This window comes from Stenella coeruleoalba, assembly GCF_951394435.1.
Source record: "Stenella coeruleoalba genome assembly, chromosome: 9".
Classification (NCBI taxonomy): Eukaryota; Metazoa; Chordata; class Mammalia; order Artiodactyla; family Delphinidae; genus Stenella; species Stenella coeruleoalba.
The window spans coordinates 6,607,482-6,623,605 of record NC_137155.1 but is presented as its reverse complement, the minus strand read 5'-3'; the positions used below and the strand labels follow the sequence as shown (position 1 = coordinate 6,623,605).

At 46.3% G+C, this 16,124-nt stretch overlaps 1 protein-coding gene across 1 annotated transcript in view; it reads left to right on the top strand.

Moving 5' to 3' along the window:
* The window catches only part of VOPP1 (VOPP1 WW domain binding protein), a 90,866-nt gene that overhangs the window by 59,032 nt on the left and 15,710 nt on the right, over positions 1 to 16,124 (top strand). The gene's annotated exons all lie outside the window — the stretch shown is intronic.

Sequence of the window (16,124 nt, the reverse complement as noted above, 5' to 3'; positions counted from 1 at the left end):
CACAATAAACCGGACGGATTTAATTGTTAGTTATAGGACATTCCATCCAAAAACCGCAGATTACACTTTCTTCTCAAGTGCACGTGGAACATTCTCCAGGATAGATCACATCTTGGGTCACAAATCAAGCCTCAGTAAATTTAAGAAAATTGAAATCATATCAAGCATCTTTTGTGACCACAACGCTATGAGATTAGAAATCAGTTACAGGGAAAAAAACGTAAAAAGCACAAACACATGGAAGCTAAACAATACGTTACTAAATAACCAAGAGATCACTGAAGAAATCAAAGAGGAAATCAAAAAATACCTAGAGACAAATGACAATGAAAACACAACGATCCAAAACCTATGGGATACAGCAAAAACAGTTCTAAAGGGAAGTTTTAGCTATACAAGCCTACCTCAAGAAACAAGAAAAATCTCAAATAAACAATCTAACATTACGCCTAAAGGAACTAAAGAAAGAAGAACAAACAAAACCTAAAGTTAGGAGAAGGAAAAAAATCATAAAGATCAGAGCAGAAATAAGTGAATTAGAAACAAAGAAAACAATGGCAAAGATCAATAAAACTAAAAGCTGGTTCTTTGAGAAGATAAACAAAATTGATAAACCATTAGCCAGACTCATCAAGAGGGAGAGGACTCAAATCAATAAAATTACAAATGAAAAAGGAGAAATCACAACTGACACTGCAGAAATACAAAGGATTATAAGAGATTACTACAAACAACTCTATGCCAATAAAATGTACAACCTGGAAGAAATGGACAAATTCTTAGAAAGGTATAACCTTCCAAGACTGAACCAGGAAGAAATAGAAAATATGAACAGACCAATCACAAGTAATGAAATTCAAACTGTGATTAAAAATCTTCCAACAAACTAAAGTCCAGGACCGGATGGCTTCACAGGTGAATTCTATCAAACATTTAGAGAAGAGCTAACACCCATCCTTCTCAAACTCTTCCCAAAAACTGCAGAGGAAGGAAAACTCCCAAACTCATTCTATGAGGCCATCACCACCCTAAAACCAAAACCAGACCAAGATACTACTAAAAAAGAAAATTACAGACCAATATCACTGATGAATATAGATGCAAAAATCCTCAACAAAATATTAGCAAACAAAATCCAACAACACATTAAAAGGATCATACACCATGATCAAATGGGATTAATCCCAGGGATGCAAGGATTCTTCAATATATGCAAATCAATCAATGTGATACACCATATTAACAAATTGAAGAAGAAAAACCATATGATCATCTCAATAGATGCAGAAAAAGCTTTTGACAAAATTCAACACCCATTTATGATAAAAACTCTCCAGAAAGTGGGCATAGAGGGAACCTACCTCAACATAATAAAGGCCCTGTATGACAAACCCATAGCAAACATCATTCTCAATGGTGAAAAACTGAAAGCATTTCCTCTAAGATCAGGAACAAGACAAGGATGTCCACTCTCACCACTATTATTAAACGTAGTTTTGGAAGTCCTAGTCACAGCAATCAGAGAAGAAAAAGAAATAAAAGGAATCCAAATTGGAAAAGAAGAAGTAAAACTGTCACTGTTTGCAGATGACATGATACTATACATAGAGAATCCTAAAGATGCCACCAGAAAATTACTAGGGCTAATCAATGAATTTGGTAAAGTTGCAGGATACAAAATTAATGCACAGAAATCTTTTGCATTCCTAAACACTAATGATGAAAAATCTAAAAGAGAAATTAAGGAAACACTCCCATTTACCATTGCAACAAAAAGAATAAAATACCTAGGAATAAACCTACCTAGGAAGACAAAAGACCTGTATGCAGAAAACTATAAGACACTGTTGAAAGAAATTAAAGATGATACCAACAGATGGAGAGATCTTCCATGTTCTTGGATTGGAAGAATCAACATTGTTAAAATGACTATACTACCCAAAGCAATCTACAGATTCAATGCAATCCCTGTCAAATTACCAATGGCATTTTTTTTAATAGAACTAGAACAAAAAAATCTTAAAATTTGTATGGAGGCACAAAAGACCCCGAATAGCCAAATCAGTCTTGAGGGGAAAAAATGGAGTTGGAGGAATCAGACTCCCTGACTTCAGACTATACTACAAAGCTACAGCAATCAAGGCAATATGGTACTGGCACAAAAACAGAAATATAGATCAATGGAACAGGATAGAAAGCCCAGAGATAAACCCACACACCTATGATCAACTAATCTATACAAAGGAGGCAAGGATATACAATGGAGAAAAGACAGTCTCTTCAATAAGTGGTGCTAGGAAAACTGGACAGCTACGTGTAAAAGAATGAAATTAGAACACTCCCCAACACCATACACAAAAATAAACTCAAAATGGATTAGAGACCTAAATGTAAGACCGGACACTGTGAAACTCTTAGAGGAAAACATAGGAAGAACACTCTGACATAAATCATAGCAGAATCTTTTTTGATCCACCTCCTAGAGTAATGGAAATAAAAACAAAAATAAACAAATGGGACCTAATGAAACTTTAAAAGCTTTTGCAAAGCAAAGGAAACTACAAGGAAGACGAAAAGACAACCCTCAGAATGGGAAAAAATGTTTGCAAACAAATCAACGGACAAAGGATTAATCTCCAAAATATATAAACAGCTCATGATGCTCCATATTAAAAAAACAAACAACCCAATCAAAACATGGGCAGAAGACCTAAATAGGCATTTCTCCAAAGACGACATACAGATGGCCAAGAAGCACATGAAAAGCTGCTCAACATCACTAATTATTAGAGAAATGCAAATCAAAACTACAGTGAAGTATCACCTCACACCAGTTAGAATGGGCATCATCAGAAAATCTACAAACAACAAATGCTAGAGAGGGTGTGGAGAAAAGGGAACCCTCCTACACTGTTGCTGATAAAGTAAATTGGTGCAGCCACTGTGGAGAACAGTATGGAGTTTCTTTAAAAACTAAAAATAAAACTACAACATTATCCTGCAATCCTACTTCTGGGCATATACCCAGAAAAGATGAAAACTCTAATTTAAAAGATACATGCACCCCAATGTTCGTTGCAGCATTACTTACAATAGCTAAATGGAACCAACCTAAATGTCCATCAACGGAGGAATGGATAAAGGAGATGTGGTATATATATATATACACCACATATATAATGGAATATTACTCAGCCATAAAAAAGAATGAAATTATGCCATTTGTGGCAACATGGATGGACCTGGAGATTATCATACTACTAAGTGAAGTAAGCCAGACAGAGAAAGACAACTATCATATGATTATCACTTATATGTGGAATATAAAAAAAAGATACAAATGAACTTATATACAAAACAGAAATAGACCCACAGACTTAGAAAACAAACTTATGGTTACCAAAGGGGGAAGGTAGGGGGAGGGATAAATTAGGAGTTTGGGACTATCATACCCACACTGCTATATATAAACTAGATAAACAACAGGGACCTACTTTATAGCACAGGCAACTCTACTCAATATTTTACAATAACCTATAAGGGAAAAGATTCTGAAAAAGAATATATATGTATTTATATATGTGTGTATATATGTGTGTGTGTGTATTGTGTATATATATATATACATATATATACACACACATATATGCATAACAATCACTTTGCTGTACACCTGAAACACAATATTGTAAATCAACTATAGTTCAATTAAAAAAAAAAACCAGGTGAAATTTACATAACAGAATGAACCATTTTGAAGTGAACAGCGTGGTGGCATCGTAGTTTGGGGCCTGTGCATGGCCAGCACTGAAATCATATGCAGATGTATACACACCCAAGTGTAGCTTGCATCTGTGCTGTGTATGCACACAAGGCTGGTTCTTACACAAACCGACCTTGCCACTTGCCTCCACCCTCGAGGCGTGTTGATGTCCTGACACACCCACGGGCTCAGTGTGCTGCTGGCAGAAGAGCTGCTTTTTACCGTCCGCTCCATTGAGCATGTGAAAACGCATCTCCCTGCTTTCCATCAAGCTGGGGCAATGGAGTGCTTATATCCAAGGGGAGTCAGGAGCAGTGACTTAGATGTATTCTACTCTGTCCCAGCTTTCGTTGCTCAAGGATCGATTTGCTGCAGGCTAGATACCAGCCGCAGACCGATCACAACCTAGGCTAGAAGCACTTGCGCCTACGTGTCGTTCCTGGAAGCCAACCCCATCGTGGTTTCTGTGGACGTGGCACAGATGGTGGTACAGGAAAAGGAGACTCGCTTACAGCCCAGGCTTGCCCTTGCTGGGGGCCTGGGCATCAAGGTCCAGCACTGTGGTCTGCATGGCACACCAGACCTGCCTCTGGACACACGTCCGGTGCCACGTGCTTACTGCTCGAGGAGCCGGATGCTACACCTCCTTCGTTCAATCCCCCGATGCCTGTTGAGTGTCTGCCACATGCCGGCTGTTGGGGTCCAGTGGTGCAGGTCAGGGGTGGTACTGTGCCTCAGGGAGCTGGGACACAATAATGTGTGACCGACCAGTTAATATTTTGAAGCACCTTTAACATTAAATTGAAAAATCATGAGTTATGACCGATCTCATTTAACAAATATATTCCTGGTATATTCTGCCTTCCATTTCTTCTGGGCAAAGTGCTTTGTGTAAGATTCTCCTAGACAGATAATTCCTGAAAGATATGTTGACTCAAGATGGTATTTTTATTCTGTTTGAGGGTCCCCCCCTGTGGAAAAACATGTTACAAACAACACCTCTGTTTTGTGATTATAACTTACCATGGAGCACACTGGGGAGAGAACATGCAGGTCACACACTTGTTTTACAGATTTTACTCTTGCTTTTGAAATCTAATTTCATTTGACTCACCAGAAGTCCCAGAAGTAGACACTCCTTCTGCTTCCTTTGTCTGTCTTCATGTTCCTGAATTTCATTCTAGCATTGTAGTCATCAAGCTACTAGAGGCTAATTTTTTAAAAAGATAATTAGGTTTCCACTGTAGCTACCTGGACGTGTAAAATGACTCTCCCCTGATTGGTTTGTGGATCCAAACTATATCTCTGTCTGCCCTCTCCCTTCATCAAGGTTTTTGATCTCTTTAATTTGTTCATTTATGGAATAGGTATATGTACAAGCAAAATGTATTCTCATTTTTGAAGAAAAAGTCCCTTTGGAATCTGAACAGAGAAGCAACACATATTTCAACCCTCTTTCCTATGATTTTTTTCTTTCCATCTGTCCTTCACTACCTTTCTTTCCTATCTACAGTCTGAGCTTTCAAAAGCTTTTAATTGAAATGTACCTTTTCTTTTTTTTTGGCTGTGTTGGGTCTTCGTTGCTGCGCACGGGCTTTCTCTAGTTGCGGCGAGCGGGGGCTACTCTTCCTTGCAGTGCGTGGGCTTCTCATTGCAGTGGCTTCCTGTGTTGCAGGGCACGGGCTCTAGGCGTGCAGGCTTCAGTAGTTGCAGCATGGGGGCTCAGTAGTTGTGGCTCACGGGCTCAGTAGTTGTGGCTCACGGGCTGTAGAGTGCAGGCTTCAGTAGTTGTGGCTCGTGGGCTCAGTAGTTGTGGCTCATGGGTTCTAGAGTGCAGGCTTCAGTAGTTGTGGCTTGTGGGCTCAGTAGTTGTGGCTTGTGGGCCGTAGAGCACAGGCTCAGTAGTTGTGGCGCACAGGCTTAGTTGTTCTGCAGCATGTGGGATTTTCCCGGACCAGGGCTCGAACCTGTGTCCCCTGCATTGGCAGGCAGATTCTTAACCACTGTACCACCAGGGAAGTCCTAAAATGTACGTTTTTTGTGCTTTGGTTCTGGGCTTACTAGATACATGCTCTTAGCAACAGTGTGATTTAAAAATAGCAGGGAGGTCATGTGGCCTCACCAGTCCCGTCCCTTTGCTTTCATTCTCGACTTGAGTTGTTCTTGGGCCAAGGACTTGCTCATTCAGCCCCTCTGTCTGCTGCAGGGGCGGGTGAGGTGAGCAGATGGGGACGGGTCTGCTGAGGAGCCCTTGCCGCTGGCCGCGCAGGGCTGCACACGTCTGCAGGGCCTGGCTTCCTTCCTGTGTGTTCAGAGTCCAGAGAGCACTGCAGACCAAGGTGGCAGTTGTCAGGGAAGAGTCCCAGTGCAGTGTCACATCCTGGAGCACTTCGATGCCCTGGTGGCTGGCGGGAGCACCTGTCCTACTGGGAGGTGCACCCTGGGCTCCGCTCCTGCGTGTGCAGGAGGGCAGGCACGGGGCACGGGGCTGGCTCTGCTCCAGCTGCTCTCACCAGCAGACCCCTTGGCCTCTACGCCTTGGTTCTTGGGGTCCCGTGGCTGTGGTCATGGTCACTACCACATTCAGTTTCTGAGAGGGTAGATACTGCCCTGCGTGTCCCTAGTGTCTATAATCATCACTGATATTTGCAGTTTCCTGGTGGCTTGGAGAGGGTCAGTGGGTCTGTGTCCAGAGGACCAGATGGGGCCCCTGACTTTAGATGTGGGCACTGCTGCCCCAGAGAGAGGCAGGAGGGCTGGGCGAACCTGCCTCACTGTGGGGTACAATCCTGGTGACTCTGGGAGGGCCCTTCTGCTTGTCTCCAGTGTCCAGAGGGGCCCTGGTGGACCACCACGGCCACAGTCGACCCCCTTGTGGGCAGAGGGGGCCTCTCAGGTCAGGAACAGTGTCTCTCTGTTGATGAGAAATGTCACACTTTCTGCTGAGATCTGTAGCCCCGAGGCTCGCTTGCCCACAGCCGCCGTCCGCGGAAGGATGTGAGTGTCCAAGGGCAGAGGTGGGAGGCAGAACCAGGTGGAAGGCGGAGGGTGCTGGGTCTGTGTCGGTCGCTTGGACTCGTGTGAATCTCCAGGTATGGGGCCCAGGGACCTCAGGGCCTTCTCCGAAGTTCACGGTGGTGGAAGGACCTCAGTGCCCTGGCGCACCCGCCAGCACTCACCGGGAGCCACCCATGCTTCCGTGTCTCCCTCAGACCAAGACAGAGCAGAGCGTGTCCCTGAGTTTTCCCAGACTGTAGCTGAGGCGGAGCCCTCCACGGCGGCGAGGAAATTGTCCGGGAATTAATCGTAATACAAAGACTAAGAATAATAACAGCTGACATTCATTGAGTGCTTACGGCACGCAGTGGACTTTTCTGAGCACGCTACATGCATACTCTTCCGAGAGCTTTTGAGAGTGGCCCCTCTCTCCTCCCCTCCCTTCTTTTCCCTCCGTTTCAGCTGAGGGACCTGTGTCCTTCTCGTCCTTTGGTACCACGCTCCATCCTCGGACTTCCTGTTGCTGAAATAAGACATCCGTTGTTTCCTCCCTAGACTGGGGGTTCGTCGAGGGCACGAGTTCTGTCTTCTGTGCTGACACACTGTCAGGCACATGGAAAGCACTCGGTACTCGTTTAGTAACTCACACGTGGTGGCCTGGAGCAGGGTTGGGGAAGGAAAGAGTGACTCACTGTCATTCTTCAGCGATGGAAATTGTTTTAGGGGCCTAATGTCAAGAGACCTCTAGCCCTGCTCTGCCGTTAGGTTGCTCTGTGATCTCGATCAAGTCTCCTAACCTTTCTGGGCCCCAACTTCCTGGGCTATATAATCTCCAAGGTCTTTTACTGCTTAATTCTATGACACCCTCTGGCTGGCTGTGCAGAATAATTTAGAGCATAGAGAACAAACAATGAACGACCAAGCAGGCTTCTGTGTTGTAGCAGAGACAAGGGTACAGATATGAGATGGATGTTAGTGCATTAAGGGTCCAACCTGCTTGCCAAGTACAAAGCAATCACCTAACATTTCCTTTCTAAGCAGTGAGTCATCTTTCTTCTGCAGGTCTTAGTATTGACACAACAGTGGGGAGGAGATGTTAATCACACAGTCAGATGGTGGAATGGATCTGGGAGCCTGGGACCACTCCCTGCTCCAGACTGGGAGGTTCCTGAGATGTCTTATTAGGTGCTGAACTGGGCCTTCGTGGGAGTCAGGTACATGGATGCTTACTTAAACCATGACTGTTTTCATTTGATTTTAAACAAGCCAGAGAAAGCTGGTGATTTAGACGTGCATGTTTCCTGTTCTTTAGGAATAGAATTGGATCTGGTAATTCCTTCCAGAAAATTGAGGGTAGGTTAGAAATGGGTTGGGTCTTCTTAACTAGACACCAGTGATTTAAAAACAAGATGAACCAGTGGTGCTCTGTAGAGCTGGCCAGTGGGAAAGGACCCAGAGGGGATCCTTGATTTACCTATAGTCTCCTGGAATACTAAGGAAACCTTAAGACCCTCCCTACCTAGTTTTACAAATGAAGTAATTGACAGCACCCACCTGGGCCCACAGTGTCTTCAGGGGCCTCATTGTCTGACTGGGTCACACCTCTGGCCGCCGCGTGGATGGAACAGAGCTGCAGGGCATTTGGGTCCTGGGTGTTGTGTTTGCACACTTATTCTAGTTTCTGGTTCAGCTCTAAGTACCACTGAAGGAGAGAATGTGGGGACGCTTGTCTTAATCATCTCCACTGAGACTTGAGGAAATCCCCAACTGCCCAGCTCAAGGGAGAGAGTGAAAGGGAACAGATGGTTGGAAAGCACTTTGGTCAGACATATAAAAGGAAGATAGGATGCATGAAACAGTGAGGACACACATCAGGGTCATTCACTTTGTTGAGTACCTGTTACGTGCACACCACCGCTAGGGGGGAGGGAGTGAGCGTGTACCAACCCTGGGAGTAGAGACACAGAGGCGGGCCTCAGGCCCACCTCCTGCAGCTCTAGGAAGGGCCGTTCCTTCCAGCACTGCCCTCCTCTGGCTATCGGTTTCGACCAGGCTATTCTCAGGCCCTGTGCCCAAGTTTCCCATTGGAGTGTTGAAGCTTCTTTCAAAGTACTCCCATTACCCTGGTTTATCGTGTCTTTCTTTCTGGGTTCATTCCTCAGCTGTGAATAATTAATGGTGTGAATGGGTGAAGTGTTTGCAGGTGTCAGATCAAGATCCTAGATTCAGGCTTTGCAGAGCCCGCACCCAGCTAGGAGGTTGGTGCCAAGGTCAGTTCAGGGGCCCTGCGACACAAGGTCCCCCCGAGCAGTAGCAGGCTGTGTTGTGACCTGGGCCCGGTGCCCTGCGCCCTCTGTGCCCAGCTCCCCAGCAGCTTGGGGAGCCTGAGGTGTGTGCAGGGTGGGGCAGGGGAGGGGGGGCTTCAGCTGGTGAAGCAGCTGAGCACAGCCTTTGGAAGCAGCCTGGGGAGGGGGAGGTGTCTGGTCTGGGGACAGACACCGAAAAGAAGAATTTTTCTCCTCCCTCACTCCTTGTTGTTGGGCTTCTCATTGAAGACTGCTGGCGTAAGTTGGGGGCATTTTCGTGTCCTTAGAACAGGGAGAAAGGTTTCACCGTCATCCCCCTTTCGGATCGCTAGACTCCTGTTGTGGTCTGAATATTTGTGTCCCCCCCCAAATTCACATGCGGAGTCCTAACCCCCAAAGGTGATAGTATTAGGAAGTAAGGACTTTGGGAGGAGCTGAGGTCCTGAGGGTGGAGCCTTTGTAAATGGGATTCGTGCTCTTGTATAAGAGCCTCCAGAGGGCTCCCTTGCGCCATCCACCATGTGAGGACACAGGCTGTGAACCGGAAGGGGGCCCTCACCAAAACACGACCATCAGCTTGATCTTGGACCTCCCAGCCCCCAGAACTGTGAGAAGTCAATTTATGTTGTTTGTAAGCCGGTGGTATTTTGTTATAGCAGCCGGAACAGACTAAGACAGCCTCTAAAATGTCATGTTTCTCTATATATTCTGTAACTGGATTTTTTCCCCTTAACTATAGATTATAAATCTTCTTCTAAATCAGTATACAAAGCAACCTCATTGTTTTTCTTCATGACAGAGTGTTCCCTGGGGAGGTACCATAGTTCATTTACACATTCCATTATAAGCATTGTACATTCAGGTAGTGCCACTTTTGTTTTGTTTTTACTACTGAAGGTCTGCATATCCTTACCTGTTATTCCAGAATTTGAGACAGTGATCATAAACAAATTTTTTAATACTTGGTAGCAGGAATGGATTTGGACAACACGAGGCTTTTAAAATTCTTTTTAGAATTCCATTTAGTAGGATGTGCTACTGAGGCATATTAAAGTTTTCAGGAGTTTATCTGAGGAAACATCAATTCACATTGGGCAGTGATGAGCATTCCACCGCCAGAAGCCAGGGGCGAGGTGTTTATAGAGAATCAAACAAGGAAGTGATTTGATTGGCTACAGTTTAAGAGATTGCCTAGTCTGGGAAAGTCCTGTTGGCGGTTGGTCATTGGTTTCCTTCCCACCTTGAGGCATTCACGGGAATCCACTCTGCCTTAGGTTTCAGTTTGCTTGCAAAGGCAACACAACTGTCAGAGCCCCCTCAGGCTAACGGCCTTCTTGTTTGAGAACTGTAACAGATGTTTTGTGTATTTCAGTGCAGATTTCTGCTGGTAATGTTATGTAGCACGTGGTTACATATCTTACAATTCATGAATCCAGACAGTTCTCAGTCTGCACATATCTGGTCCCCAGAGTTTGGAGAAAGGATTCTGATATGCCCCGTACTCACTAAACATCTTCCTACACGTACTAGAACTTATTTTGTCGTGAAATGGATTTGCAGAAATAGAATTGCTGAAGCAAAGGTTATGCTTGTTTCATATTTTAATAAATGCTGTTAGTCTCCCAAACGTTGTCATAATATAATCGGCCATCAGGGTGTGAGAGCGGCTGCTTTCGACCATCCTCAGCACCACTGGGTGTAACACCGTAATCAGAGGACGCTTTGTACTCTGGGTTCTTGTTAGTTATGTGTTGTCTCATCCCAGGGAGTCTCTTTCTGCTGCGACATCACTTCCGCTGAAGGCAGACACATGTGATGTGCCGGGAACCGTGGTAGGCACCTGGGCTATACATAGAGGAATGAGATAGGATTGCTCTTGAGCTCATGGTCTGGTGGCGGATCTATAGATGCCTTTAACGGTGAACAAATATTGTACGTGGTCAGAGCTGGAGACCCAGCAAAGGGAGGATCCTGGCCTGGCGGGGAGGACGAGGGGATGGTGCTGAGAAAGACCTCACAGAGCTGATCTTTGACGGCTGACGAGCAGTTTCAGAGGCTCTAGTGAGAGTGTATTTGGGGCAGCACAAGGCTGGAGTGTAGGCTGCCCTGCCGACGGCAGGGGCTGAGATGAGTAAGGAGGGGGAGGGGCCTTGAATGTCCTTCTGAGGAGCTGAGACTTCCTTCTGCACGAAGCAAGGCGACAGCACCAGCTTGGCCTCTCAGAAGGCTGCTGGCACAGCACTGGGCTGGGAGGTGGAGACTGGAGCTAAGGAGGTTGCTGTGAAGTAAGGGCACAGTGTGGAGGGTCTCTTTCAGTGAAGATGGGCTGAGAGACCAGTCGGTGGGCTCCAGTGTATCTCAGAAGCATCAGTGTGGGGCTGAAGAGTGGTCTCTGCTTGGCAGACAGTGAGAGAGGGTGCAGAGAACGGGTTCAGCGAGGGGTTTCGCAGAAGGGGGAGGGGGGGCGGTGAGTTGAAGTTCTTGCAGGGCAGTGGGGCTTTGCTTCTGCAGCTCCGGAGGGTCCACGGACAGAATGTAGATTTGAGAGTTCTGAGCAGGTAAGGAAAGTGAAACCAACTCAAGTAAAAGTCAAGCTGAGAAAGTCAGCCGGGTGTCAGCCTGAATCCAGGTTTCTAGACTTTTGAGCTAATGGGGACTGGGGTCCGTCTGCTTTCCAGAGCTCATGGCCACACTCATCATGCCATTTATATTTGCCTTACTTGTGTTATTTCAGTGAAATGCAACCTAGTATCAGGTTGCAATTCTATAAGATCACAGGAGGACTTCTGTTTTTCACGTTCAGTATTACTTCACTGACCAGCGTTTATTTTTTAACCTGAGGGTTAATCAACCCAAGCTATAGAAGGATAAGTTTCTTGTTTTCCAGGTTAGAGTTGAATAGAACTGATATTAAATGATCAGCAGTTCACTGAAAGGAGGAAGAGGAGAAACCTCTACCCCAGAAACACAAGGGCAGAGTTTGAAAACCTGGAGCCAGCGATGTCAGCAGTCATGGGAAAGCGTCTAGGCCATCTTTCCTCGTCCGCTCCCTCAGCTCCGGGGGCAGCTGGGCGTGGAGGCAGCGGCTGTTCAAGGGTTAAAATGGCAAGGAAATGAGCACTTCTAACCCATTCGGTCTGTTAATTTTAGGGCTTATAATAAGCACTTATAATACTTCCTCCGTGGAAGAAGTAGAGTGGAAGTTCCCTGTGTAAATCCCATAAGCCACCCTAAGTACAAGCAATTTTGGTTTATTCCAGTTTGAGATGTTTTCTCGTAAAAGATGTGTCTCTGGAGGAATGACTCCCAGGGCACCTGTCCTCCCAACCCCCAAAGGCTCAAGATCGGGTCTCATCAGAGCCACTGTGGTCCCCTCTTTAGAGCCCATAGACGTGTGACTTTGCCATGGAGTGTTAAAAGGTCATCAAACTCTAACCATCTGTTTCCACAGACGGGCACATCCCCGCCTGTCAGGGAGATCAAGTCAGACTGGAAGGAAAATATTCTGACATATGAATTGTCAGCTGAGATTGACAGAAAGAACTGTCAGTTCATCCTCAGATCTGTGAAGTTTTTGACTTGACAGCCAGACACGTATAAGGTCTAAAACCTGTGATTGGAGAGATGAAAGTTCTTTTTTTAAAAAATTTTTATTTATTTAATATATTTATTTTTGGCTGCGTTGGGTCTTTGTGGCTGCGCGCGGGCTTTCTCTAGTTGTGGTGAGCGGGGGCTACTCTTCGTTGTGGTGCGTGGGCTTCTCATTGCAGTGGCTTCTCTTGTTGCAGAGCACAGGGTCTAGGTGCATGGCCTTCAGTAGTTGTGGCACGTGGGCTCAGTAGATGTGGCTCACGGGCTCTAGAGTGCAGGCTCGGTAGTTGTGGCGTATGGGCTTAGTTGCTCCGTGGCATGTGGGATCTTCCCGGACCAGGGCTCGAACCCGTGTCCCCTGCACTGGCAGGCGGATTCTTAACCACTGCACCACCAGGGAAGCCCGAAAGTTCTTCTGAAATGACTTTTTCTTACAGATATTCAATATTGAAACTTATGAGAATATGTCTATTACCTCTTGTGTGATGATGGTGTCACGGATTTGTGTGGGTCCAAACTCAACATATTGTACCTATTAAATACGTACAGTTGTTTGTATATCAATTATACTTCAGTAGAACTGTTTTTTAAAAAAAAACAATCAGGAAAGCCAAAACAGCGTCTCCTCCCCTGCTATGTTCCTGCCGGGTGCCCCGAGAGGAAACACCGACAAGCGGGTGGTTCTCCGTCCCGGCTGTGTCCTAGACTCACCTGAGGAGCGATTACCAACCCACAGGCAGAGGCGTGTCTTAAAGCTGCCCAGTAATTGGGAGGTGAGCCAGGGTCGAGAACCACTGCTTTCCAGAGTGCTCATCACAGAGTGACCACCTGAAGCTGCAGAGGTTCCTCCTGGGCTGCCTCCTTTCCTGTTATACGCCCACAGGTGGAGGGTTCTGCTACTTCGTTCAAATGGAGAACTTTCCCATGGCAGGTTTGGGCCCTTAAGGAAAAGCTGGAGAGATGGTCTCCATGTTAGGCCATAATAAGGCTAAAAATAAATAAATATTGAAACATTAAATAATATTTTAAAAGCTTGCTATAGGAAGGTAGAATTGGTGGTGAGCAGTGTATTTTAGGACGATAGACTCAATATTGGGAAAGAGATGGCTGTGACACATTGATGTCCATCTGAGCGGGAAGATGCTTCGGGGAATTAGTGGGAAACCCGAAATGTCACGAAGGTCACAGAGACCTAGTTTAAGGAGGGAAGAGGCGGGAATTCCCAGGATGTCAGTATACTAAGGAAACAAGCAGCCTGCTGGGGTGAGATTTTAACAGCGCACGTGCGAAAGATGAAGGGTGGGCTCATCACCCAGCGCAGGGTGGTAGGGAACCTACATGAAGGCTTCAGGAGACTCATCTAAAACAGATTATTAAAGGGGCCTTTTGTGATCATTTGGAACTAATTTGGGTTTGCCTGTTAACGTCCTGTGAGGTTGGGCTCATTTTTTCGATGGGACCGTGAGACGGGGAGATCTGTGACTTGACAGTGTGCCCGAGTTGCATGAAGACATTTCATAGCAACTCACTCCGTATTTCAGCTGATAAGATAGAAAGTCTGGTCTAAACAAACAGGCCAGTTAGGTAGATTTGTGGCTGGTGTAATAGCTGTACCTATAAAAGTACGATTAGTAAAATACCACCATGGAAGGCAGGCCTTTAATGGAATTGACCATTGGCTCCATCATCACTATTTTATAATTGATTTGAATGAAAATATGGAAGGCATGCTGTAGCAGTCATATTCTCAGGTTGTAGGGAGAGGGGTATCGCATCCAGCTCTTTCTTTTTTAAAGTTTTTTTAAATTTTTATTTATTTAATTTATTTATTTGCGGCTGCATTGGGTCTTCGTTGCTGTGCACGGGCTCTCTCTAGTTGTGGCAAGCGGGGGCTGCTCTTCGTTGCGGTGCGTGGCTTCTCTTGTTGCGGAGCACGGGCTCCAGGCGCGCGGGCTCTAGAGCGCAGGTTCAGTAGTTGTGGCGCGTGGGCTTAGTTGCTCCACGGCATGTGGGATCTTTCTGGACCAGGGCTCGAACCTGTGTCCCCTGAATTGGCAGACAGATTCTTAACCACTGCGCCACCAGAGAAGCCCTCCATCTCTTTTCTTTTCCTTTTCCTTTCCTTTCCTTCTTTCTCCCTCTCCCTCCCTCCTTTCCTTCCTTCCTCATTTTTTTTTTTTTTTTTTTTTTTTTTTTTTTGGCGGTATGTGGGCCTCTCACTGTTGTGGCCTCTCCCATTGCGGAGCACAGGCTCCGGATGCGCAGGCTCAGTGGCCATGGCTCACGGGCCCAGCCGCTCTGCGGCATGTGGGGTCTTCCCAGACCGGGGCACGAACCCGCGTCCCCTGCATCAGCAGGCGGACTCTCAACCACTGCGCCACCAGGGAAACCCTTAACTAATGTTTTATAGGGAGCTATTTTCTACATATTTTTCTACATAAAACAAGTCAATTTGTACTGGAATTACCTACAAATTGTGTCCAAGGTCTTGGATCAAATTGTGCATTTCTCCCAACTACTTTTTTGTTTTTAAAACAAAAAAATTGCCAGGAACCTAGATCACAATTCTGTGATCATTTAATATGATTGAGGAACAGCCTTGCCCACCCTCGCACACACCCAGTCCACTGCCACTTGGATTGAAATTGCTTTAGTGAAAGTGTCTCTGTGAAAACCAAAGTGCAGACGTTTTCACAGCTCCTCTCTTTTCATAAAGAAGGCGGGGCTGGAGAAGAGTGGGAATATTGAAGGAGGCCAAAATAACCGCTTGGAGCCTGGACCCTGACCTGCTCTGGACCTGCCCTCGGAGGGCGAGGGCCTTTCTCAGGGATCTTCTGGGGGAGGGAGGGTGCTGAGCGCTGTGAGTGTCAGCATCGCGGGGGCAGGACAGGTGTGAGCAGCCCTGGCCCTTGTCAGCACTTCACACGAGGATGCTGGCCTTCAGACTTAAAACAGCGCTGTAAGGAGCTCCTGCCCACCCACCCCTTTTGCTTATGGGGAAACTGAGGCTCACAGCGGTTGAATAACTTGCTAGAAGTCCTGCAGCTGGCAAGTGGCAAGACCAGGACTCAACCACCTGACTTGTCTGACTTCGTAACCTCTTCCCTTGACCTCGCTGGCCTTGTCGGTACAGAGTCCCATCTTCTGACGGGGGTCAGCGCTGAGCAGGGTCTACAGCGCTCTGATGCTCCCCTCTGGTTTCATGCAGGTGTTTGGTCATCCAGTTACAGGGGCCTCCCTGGAAGGAAACCACTGTGATTCTGCCCACAGGATATGGAGCAGACAGGTGCTTTGCATGACACTGTCCCTCTCAGCGCCTTCCGTTTGGGCCACCCGTTTGGACTACCACAGCTCCGCTAGTTTCCTAAAGTGCAGTGGTGGCAGTTCTGTCCTTTGCACTGAAGTCTGCCTGGACCTCCCGACTGGTCTGGCCCTTCTTCCGCAGGGTGCTGACGGCCTGTGTCCTC